The following is a 10,763-nucleotide window of genomic DNA, read 5'->3' as shown; positions in this document are numbered from 1 at the left end:
ATTTCCCCGTCCTCTGTCGTGCTTCCCTTGGGCAGTAAAGCTATCATTTTTTTCTGGCCTTGCAAGGGAAAGTGATTCCAGATAAGCTGAGTGTTATGTGGAATATCTCATCTTTGTTGTTCTAGTGCAGCCCTTTCAGCTTTCCAGAGCCAGTCAGACTTGTTATGAGGAGCTGAATGATTGGCTGGATCTGGGGCTCAGTTTCATAAATTATAGCCCAGCGTACGAGAAGCACAAGTCCTATAGTTGCTGTAGTTCAGAGGCCTGCCAGCTCCTGCTTTAACGCATGTGTAGTCGTAACTGAGTTCTAACACGGCCTCGGATGTTTCTGTCCTAAATAGCTGACTTTGCATCTTCAAGACTGTGTGAGTAATCCTGACTCTCTCTCTCTTTTTTTTTGTTTTAAAAAAAACCCCGTAAGTTAATTACATGCCCTGAGAGGGAGTGATGGTAATTAGAAAAATACTGAAGTAGCAAATGATTCATTTTCAAGGTGCTGTTTTCTGGGTATCAAGTTCAATGCAATTAATCGTAAAGCTTCTAAGACCTGGCAGGATTATTCCAGCTTTTTTTTTTTTTTTGCCACGAATCAGAGTCAAGCTGTATTTTGAAGGAGGCTCTTCATCAATGCATTTGCTAGCTGGGTTTGTTTTAAGGGGTCTGGAAAGTGAGAAAGGTCCAATATGAGCAGGTTAGAACAGATTGCTGGAGTCAAAGCCACAGCTGAGAGCCCTTGAGTCCGGCAAGTTTCAAGACTTCCCACCCACATGGTCCACAGTTGGGAGGGAGCAGTCATGATAGGCAGTCCTTTTGGGACACAGGTACACAACACTCAGAGCACAGAAAGGAGAGAAATGTGAAATGACAGCAAAGCTTTTCTTTACTGTCACCTGAAGCTGTACCAAGACATATTCTATGGATAACTAGAATAGTTTTACATGTGTAAAAATGCTCCTCAGTGGTTCTGTTTTTATGGTGGGGAGCTGAATGAGAACTCCCTAGCTTGTGTGTATGTGTGTCTGTGGTTTTTTTTTTAAAGTCCTTTAAGAAGCATATTAAACACACAGAAACAACAACAGTAACAGAAGAAAGTACGTGGATTGGAATGTGTGGTCAGAGCAGATCAAATTATCCCAGGGAAGCCGTTGTTAGGTTTGTGTAATTGCTGGGGGTGACTTCTGTTGCTAACCAGGTTGAAGATAAAGCTGGAGCAGATTGAGGGGAGAACCTAGAAAACATCAGCATTTTATTACCTTCTATAGCATATACTGCAGGATAGAGTTAATACTGAGTATAGACTGGTGAGGGTAAGTAGTTCATGTTTTACTTTTAAAACATTATTGATTTCTCTTGTCATTAAAAAAAAGAAAGGCAGGCTTTTGTCTATGAAGTTAATCATTAGAAATAAATAATTTTTCTTCCACATAATTTTTATATCTTTCTCAATATGGCACAAAGTTAGGTAATTTCTTACAATTTTGGGTTGTTTTCTAGTTTGCTTTTTGTCTAAGTTTTCATCTTTAGACTTAGAGATACAAATGTATATTTTTGTGCTGTACATAAGCCTCAAGCATAAATCATCTGAACAGTTTTTAAAATCATGGGTTTCTGTGGCCAGTATAAATTTCTAATAGCTACAGTAGTTACTTGCCAATTCCTATAAAAATATTATTTTTATACCTAAGAGCAGTTTATTTTTGGTCACGCCTATTTAAACGACTGACATGATTTGGTCAGTAGGAAAGAAATAATAGTTATGCTTTTTGCAAAATTTTATGTTTCATTCACTTTGGAAATGCAAAATTTTGTTGTTAAAATATTTTTGCCTTCTAAAATATGACCCCTTTTAGGTCACAGCAACAGATGAGGTTTATAAAAGGAGAGAAAAATAATTAACATGGAATCCTTTTCTGTATTAGCCAAGTAAGTGTAAAGTAGTTTTAAAACGTGTAATTCTAATACATTCTTTTAGAAACATGCTTACTGTGAAGAAAGAGTATGAGCTTCTAATTGTGATAGTGATAAGTTCCTTTATTTAGTTTCCATGGTTGTAGACACTAATAGTAAGAGTTGACAGTCATTATTTTATGTCTTAACTGACTATATCAGTGGAAGAAAGGAGTGCATCTATTGAAGAACTGTAATCTCACCCCTCCAGGTGGTTCGGGGCCGTTGTAGAGTAAGAAGTGGGGAGAGTGGAAACAGCTTTCTCTGAACTGGTTTCCGACCTTTAAGCTGGCTCCTTTTCTCAACGTAGTGTCAGTATAGCTTTCGTGGTGTAGCTATCACATTCCCTCCCACCTCTTCATGACTTCCTTCTTTATAGTATTAACTTGAGCTCTGGTTGAGATGAATCAAATACAAATGGCCTATGCTTAGCTATCGGATATTAGTCAGCTGCTCATGCAGCTCATAAAGGTGTTTAGAACATGGCTCAGGGAAATTCTGTTGGGAGTATTGACATCTTGCATTGGAGCTTCCTTTAGGACTTTAGCCTCTTCAGTTCTCTGGGTTCACATCTGTTTTACATGAAAGGGTAGGACATTAAGAAAAGAAAGAGGAAAGGAATACCAGGGGTCCAGGGGACAGGTATCTGTGAGCAAGATATTGTGCAGAAAGGAAGCATTTTCCAAATAGCAGTAGCTGGTCTCTTTTCCCTCTGCACTTTATTTTCTATCGCCATTTTTGTCTGACTGTGGAAGTTCTTTGGCAGATAAGGTTCTATAAAACTATGTATATCCGCCATAGACAGATGGATTTGACAAAGATATATCCAACAAGGAATGTATTACATCATGAACTTGCAAAGCACTCATGAATGCAAATTGGCTTAAGTAATATTTCTTGATTGAATTACATTTTCCAGGGTTTCATTTGGTGAATTTCACTTTTGGAAAGATTTGCTCTTCTCTAAGACATTTTTTTCCAGTGTTATATATAGAACTACTCTTTTTGCTTACTCTTGCTGAAGAATTTAATTATCCTTAGTTGGCGTTTTCAAAAGACTTGCTGTCCCACCTGGAGCTTGTTTTAAAGAAAGTAGAGCAAAACAAAAAACACCTCCTCTCCCTCTCCCAACACAGAGTTAAATGCTTTAGATTTGTATGATTCCCTGTGTTTGTGGAGCTTGACACTACCCCTTGGAAGAGGAGGAACTTTCATTTAATTAAAAAATCAATTTTTGCACTTTAATTATAAAGTATATGCAGGTGATATAATTTTCTGTTATACTGGTCACAAGCCAAAATTGTATCCCTCCAATTTCAGGAAGCAAAATGACTTAGTGAATTGATCTTGGAGCGAGATCATGCTCAAGTCTTTAAATTTTTTTAAGCCTCAGTCTCTACGTCTGTAAAATGGAAATAATTGTATATATCCTGGTGTTTTACTGTATTGGTAAATATCAGCAGCATGATGAGAAAGTGCCGATTAAAGAATATTTTAGTTCTTTGGGCTAAGATAATGGCGTTATTATTACAAAACCTCATAGCATTGGTTAGCTTCCTTTACTTCTAAAAGTATATCCCCAGAAGTTCATAGCACTGGCTAGCTTCCTTTGCGTCTAAAAGTATCCCCAGAATTGAAAAAATACTTTTTAGAGAAAAGGCAGTCTTCCGTGTTTGATCTTGAAAAATTACAAAGGTTTTCAGAGCCTGAGTCCTTATCTGTTACTTGAGTATAAAAATAACAGGGGTTACCGTAAAAATAAGAAAGTGATATTGTATGTGAAAATATATTTAGTAAACTTCTAAGTGCCTTGTAAATGTTACTTATGTATCATCAGGATGTTAATTAAAAGTGTAAATAGTCAATTTTTAAAATGGAAAATATCACATACATTTCTTTTTCTTTAAATTGTATAATTCTGTTTATATAAAATGTACAGAACAGGCAATTTCATAGAGACAGAAAATAGATGAATGGTTATAAGGCATCGGGGGAAGAATGTATGAGGCATGACTGCTAATGGGACCTACAAATTTCTTATTGATTAGCTTTCTTTTTTTTTTTTAATAAAGGTAATTCTTGATTTTTCTTGTTTGTAACTTTAAACTTTTTATTTTGTATTGGGGTATAGCCGATTAGCAGTGTTGTGGCATGTGTTGCTGAGTCCCTTCGCTGTTCACCTGAAGTTTGATTAGCTTTCTCAGCTACGTCTGCTTCCCTCCAACAGGGTGGATTAATCTGTGACTTTCCTTCCACTTAGATATAGCGCAAAGCTAATATTCAGATAAGCAGTCCCTCACAGTCTGCATTTAGAACTGTTAATGACAAAGTTTTAGAGGGCATAGTTTCCTCAGAAGAAAGAGTGACTTAGAAAATTTAGATTGACAGATGTTCTTGAACTTTTTATTATTGTGTTTTCTCTCTTTATTAAATTTAACTAACAAAATAATCATGTACATTAAGGTGATGCTTATTCTGTGGGCTTTTCATCCCAGGAATAAAATGAATGCTCAAGATGACTTTCTGAACAATTTAGAAAGTTCAGTCAACAGTTTTGAATCTCAGATTTTTAACTGGTTCTATTTTGAAAGGTCATCACACTTTTTTGGATTATTGGCCATGGGTGTGTCCTACATTTCAGCCTCTTGAGTGCAGCTGTTGTTAAAGAGTTTAATTATTTCCTGATAGTACTATTGGTGAGTCTGAAACAGTTCTACCATGTATAGAATCTTATTTTTTTTAGATGAAACTATACAGGATGCACAATAAGTAAAACAAATAAAAAATGAAGTGAATTTTCTCCTATCTTTATCCTGCATACTTCCAACAATTATGAGAGAACCTTCTGGAAATGAAGGAATATAATTTGTAGTATAGTATTTAAAATTAAACAAAAATTTTTAATTTATTTTTTGTTGAGGTATAGTTGATGTGCAGTATTATATGCTTCAGGTGTACAATTTAGTGATTCACAATTTTGAAAGATTATACACCATTTATAGTTATTATAAAATTTGACTATAGTTCCTGTGCTGCATAATATATCCATGTCGCTTATTTATTTTATACACAGTAGTTTGTACCTCTTAATCCCTTATCCCTATCTTGCACTTCACGCTGTCCCTCTCCTGCTGCTAACCACTAGTTTGTTCTGTATACCTGTGAGTCTGTTTCTGTTTGGTTAATATTCACTAGTTAAGTACAGCCACTATGGAAAACAGTGTGGAGATTTCTTAAAAAACTGGAAATAGAACTGCCATATGACCCAGCAATACCACTTCTGGGCATACACACCGAGGAAACCAGATCTGAAAGAGACACGTGCACCCCAATGTTCATCGCAGCACTGTTTATAATAGCCAGGACATGGAAGCAACCTAGATGCCCATCAGCAGACGAATGGATAAGGAAGCTGTGGTACATATACACCATGGAATATTACTCAGCCATTAAAAAGAATTCATTTGAATCAGTTCTAATGAGATGGATGAAACTGGAGCCCATTATACAGAGTGAAGTAAACCAGAAAGATAAAGAAGATTACAGCATACTAACACATATATATGGAATTTAGAAAGATGGTAATGATAACCCTATATGCAAAACAGAAAAAGAGACACAGAAGTACAGAACAGACTTTTGAACTCTGGGGGAGAAGGTGAGGGTGGGATGTTTCAAAAGAACAGCATGTATATTATCTGTGGTGAAACAGATCACCAGCCCAGGTGGGATGCATGAGTCAAGTGCTCAGGCCTGGTGCACTGGGAGGACCCTGAGGAGTCGGGTGGAGAGGGAGGTGGGAAGGGGGATCGGGATGGGGAATACGTGTAACTCTATGGCTGATTCGTGTCAATGTATGACAAAACCCACTGAAATGTTGTGAAGTAGTTGACCTCCAACTAATAAAATAAAATTAAAAAAAAAATTCACTAGTTAATTTTATCTTTTAGATTTCACATTTATGTAATAACCACACTATGTCTGACATATCACAGCATGATACTCTCTAGGTTTGTCCATGTTGCTGCAAATGGCAGAATTTCATTTATGGCTGGGTAGTATTCCTCTGTGTGTGTGTGTGTGTGTATACACATGCTACGTCTTTATTCATCTGTTGATGGACACTTAGGTTGCTTCTATATCTTAGCTATTGTAGATAGTGCTGCTCTGAACATTGTGGTGCCATGTATCTTTTTGAATTAATGTTTTTGGTTATTTTTGGATACACATACCCAGGAGTGAAATTGCTGGATCATATGGTAATTTGGTTTTTCAGTTCAGTCTCAGTCATGTCCAACTCTGTGACCCCATAGACTGTAGCATGCCAGGCTTCCCTGTCCATCACCAACTCCTGGAGCTTGCTCAAATTCATGTCCATCAAGTTGGTGATATATCCCACCATATCATCCTCTGTCATCCCCTTTCCCTCCTGCCTTCAATCTTTCCAGCATCAGGGTCTTTTCTTAATGAGTCAGTTCTTCGCATGAGGTTGCCAAAGTGTTGGAGCTTCAGCTTCAGCATCAGTCCTTCCAATGAATATTGATTTGCTTTAGGATTGGTTGGTTTGTTCTTGTAATCCAAGGGATGCTCAAGAGTCTCCCCCAACACCACAGTTCAAAAGCATCCAATTCTTTGGTGCTCAGCCTTCTTTATGGTCCAACTCTCACATCCATACATGACTACTGGAAAAACCATAGATTTGACTAGACGAACCTTTGTTGGTAAAGTAATGTCTCTGCTTTTTAATATGCTGTCTAGGTTGGTCATAGCTTTTCTTCCAAGGAGCAAGCATCTTTTAATTTCATGGCTGCAGTCACCATCTGCAGTGATTTTGGTGCCCAAGCAAATAAAGCCTGTTTCCATTGTTTGTTCATCTATTTGCCATGAAGTGATGGGACCAGATGCCATGATCTTAGTTTTCTGAATGTTGAGTTTTAAACCAGCCTCTTTACTCTCCTCTTTCACTTTCATCAAGAGGCTCTTTAGTTCCACTTCACTTTCTGCCATAAGGGTGGTGTCATCTGCATATCTGAGGTTATTGGTATTTTTCCTGGCATTCTTGATTCCAGCTTGTGCTTCATCCAGTCCAGCATTTCTCATGATGTACTCTGCATACAAATTAAATAAGCAGGGTGACAATATACTGCCTTGACATACTCCTTTCCTGAATCAGTCTGTTGTTCCATGTCCAGTTCTAATTGTTGCTTCCTCACCTGCATACAGATTTTTCAGGAGGCAAGTAAGGTGGACTGGTATTCCCATCACTTTAAGAATTTTCCACAGTTTGTTGTGATCCACACAGTCAAAGGCTTTGGCATAGTCAATAAAGCAGAAATAGATGTTTTTTTGGAACTCTCTTGCTTTTTCAATGATCTGGCGGATGTTGGCAATTTGATCTTTAGTTCCTCTGCCTTTTCTAAAACCAGCTTGAACATCTGGAAATTCTTGGTTCATATACTGTTGAAGCTTAGCTTGGAGAATTTTGAGCATTACTTTGCTAGTGTGTGAGATGAGTGTAATTGTGCAGTACTTTGAACATTTTTTGGGATTGGAATGAAAATTGACTTTTTCCAGTCCTGTGGCCACTGCTGAGTTTTCCAGATTTGCTGGCATATTCAGTGCAGCACTTTCACAGCATCACATTTTAGGATTTGAAATAGCTCAGTTCTGTTTTTATTTTTTGGAGAAACCTCAGTACTGTTTTCTGTAGCAGCTACACCAACTTACATTCCCATCCACAATGTACAAAGATTCCTTTTTTTCCAAATCTTTAATGACATTTGTTATTTGTGGTCTTTTTGGTGATAGCCATATTGACAGGAGCGAGGTGTTATCTCATTGTGGTTTTCATTTGCATTTCTCTGATAGTTAATGATGGTGGGCATCTTTCCATGTGCCTGTTAGCCATCTGTATGTCTTCTTTGAAAAAATGTCTATTCAGCTCCTTTGTCCATTTTTAATTGGGTGGTTTGTTTTCTTGATACTGAGTTGTATGAAATGTTTATATATTTTGTATATTAACTGCTTATTGGTCATGTTATTTGCGGATATTTTCTCCCATTCCATTAGTTGTCTTTCATATTATGGATGGTTTCCCTTGCAGTGTAAAAGCTTTTAAGTTTAATTAGGTCTCATTTGTTTAATTTTGCTTTTATTTCTTTTGCTTTACGAGACAGATTTAAAAGGTGTTGCTGTGATTTATGTCATAGAGTGTTCTATGTTCCCTTCTAGGAGTTTTATGGTTTCAGGTCTTGCATTTAGCTCTTTAAACCATTTTGAGTTTATCTTTGTATATGGTGTGAAAGAATGTTCTAATCTCATTGTTTTACATGTATCTATTAATTTTTCCAGCAACATTGTTGAAGAGATTATCTTCTCTCCATTGTATGTTCTTGCCTCTTTTGTCGTATATTAATTGACCAAGGGTACGTGGATTTATCTCTGGGCTCTCTATTCTGTTTCACTGATCTGTGTGTCTGTTTTTATAACAGTGCATGTCTGCATGCTCAGTCATGTCTGACTCTTTGTGACCCCATCTACTGTAGCCTGCCAGGCCCTTCTGGTCATGAGATTATCCCAGCATGAATACTAGAGTGGTTTGCCATTTCTTCCTCCAGGGGATCTTCCCAACCCAGGGATCAAACCCAGGTCTCCTGCAACTCTGGCATTGGCAGGCAGAACCTTTACCACCGAACCATCTGGGAAGCCCTTGTGTGCCAGTACCATACTTAAAAAAAATTTTTTTTATTACTGTAACTTTACAGTATAGTCTGAAGTCAAGGAGCATGATACTTCCAGTTGTGTTCTTTCTCAAGGTTGTTTTGGCTATTTGAGATCTTCTGTTTTTACATACAAATTTTAAAGTTATTGTTCTAGTTCTGTGAAAAATGCCCTTGGTGTTTTGATAGGGTTTGCACTGAATCTGCAGTTTGCCTTGGGTAGTATTCAGTTCAGTCACTCAGTCGTGTCTGACTCTTTGCGACCCCATGAACTGCAGCATGCCAGGGTAGTACAGTCACTTTAATAATATTAATTCTTCCAAGCTATGAACATGGTATATATTTGCATCAGTTTGTGTTGTCTGCAACTTATTTCATCAGTGTCTTACGGTTTTCCAAGTATAGTCTTTTGCTACTTTTGGTAGGTTTATTCATAGGTATTTTATTCTTTTTGATGTGATGGTAAATGGGATTGCTTCCCTAATTTCTCTTTCTGATAGTTCATCGTTAGTGTATTGAAATGTAACAGATTTTTGTGTATTAATTTTTAATCTATGATTTTATTAAATTCATTGGTAAGCTTTAGTACTTTACTAGATTTTTGATGGCATCTTTAGGATTTTCTATGTATAATGTTTTTCCATAGTGACATGTTTTACTTCTTTATTTCCAATTTAGATTTCTTTTTTCCCTACTTACCTTATTTCTGTGGCTAGGACTTCTAATACTATGTTTAATAAAAGTGCCGAGAGTAGGCATCCTTGTCTTGTTCTGTCTTAGAGGGAATGCTTTCAGCTCTTCACTGTTGAGGATGATGGTATTTGTGGGCTTGTCATAGATGGCAATTTATTAGGTTGCAGTATGTCCCCTCTATAAGCACTTTCTGGAGAGATTTTATCATTGATGGATGCTAAATTTTATAAAAAAATTTTTCTGCATCTACTGAGATGATTGTAGTACATGTTGAAAACTGCCATCTGGAACCATTGTCATGACTTTCTTCTACCTTTAATGACTGGATAAGACACTCTTCAGTAATTTGAAATTTTAATGAAAGACTTTTATTTTACTGTAAAATTTTAATGAAAGACTCCTGCCCCCAAGTTTATTGAGATACAATTGACATATTACATTGTGTATGTTTAAGGCATACAATGAGTTGATTTGATACATTTACATATAGTAATCCTCTCTTGTCCAAGGTTTGACTTTCTGTAGTTTCAGTTACCTGAGATCAATTGAGGACCCAAAATATTAAATGGAGAATTCCAGAAATAAACTATCAGTTTTAAATTACTTGCCATTCTGAGTAGTGTGATGAAATGCCATTCTGCTGCATGTCTTACCCTGGATATGAATTATCACTTTCCCTAGCATATCCTACTGGTTAGTCACTTAGTAGATGATTATCAAATCAGCTGTAATGGTCATACTGTTTGTGTTCAAGTAACATTTATTTTACTTAATAACGGCGCCAAAATTCAAGTAGTGATGCTGGCAATTCAGATAAACTTTATTATAGGTAAGTATGTATAGAGAAAAGTAGTAGGTAGAGGGTTTGTTACTATCCATGGTTTCAAGCATCTCCTGGAGGTCTTGGAACATATCTCTCAAGGATAAGGGGGGACTGCTGTATTGTAATGGAGAAGGCAATGGCACCCCACTCCAGTACTCTTGCCTGGAAAATCCCATGGACAGAGGAACCTGGTAGGCTGCAGACCATGGGGTCGCTACAAGTCTGACATGACTGAGCGACTTCACTTTCACTTTTCACTTTCATGCATTGGAGAAGGAAATGACAACCCACTCCAGCGTTCTTGCCTGGAGAATCCCAGGGACGGGGGAGCCTAGTGGGCTGCCGTCTATGGGGTCACACAGAGTCGGACACGACTGAAGTGACTTAGCAGCAGCAGCTGTATTGTAAAATGATTGCCACCAGTGTTAGTTAACATTTACATCATGTCACCTAGTTGCCATTTTTCTTTTTTTGGTGAGAATATTTAAGACATATGCTCTTGGCAACATTGAAGTATATAACACAGTATTATTAACTATCATTTCTGTGCTGTATGTTAGATCTCTAAACTTTTTCATATT

The 10,763-nt window shown here is 37.1% G+C and overlaps 1 protein-coding gene across 1 annotated transcript in view; it reads left to right on the top strand.

The window, feature by feature from the left end:
* Positions 1-283: 283 nt before the first annotated feature.
* Positions 284-10,763, top strand: part of PDE4D (phosphodiesterase 4D) — a 1,548,416-nt gene continuing 1,537,936 nt past the window's right edge. Inside the window, exon 1 of the mRNA XM_065905742.1 lies at positions 284-365. The gene's annotated coding sequence lies outside the window, so the exon portion shown is untranslated. The remainder of the gene's footprint in view (positions 366-10,763) is intronic.

The sequence above is a fragment of the Muntiacus reevesi genome, chromosome 14 (genome assembly GCF_963930625.1).
Source record: "Muntiacus reevesi chromosome 14, mMunRee1.1, whole genome shotgun sequence".
Classification (NCBI taxonomy): Eukaryota; Metazoa; Chordata; class Mammalia; order Artiodactyla; family Cervidae; genus Muntiacus; species Muntiacus reevesi.
This window is presented reverse-complemented; position numbering and strand designations above follow the sequence as displayed.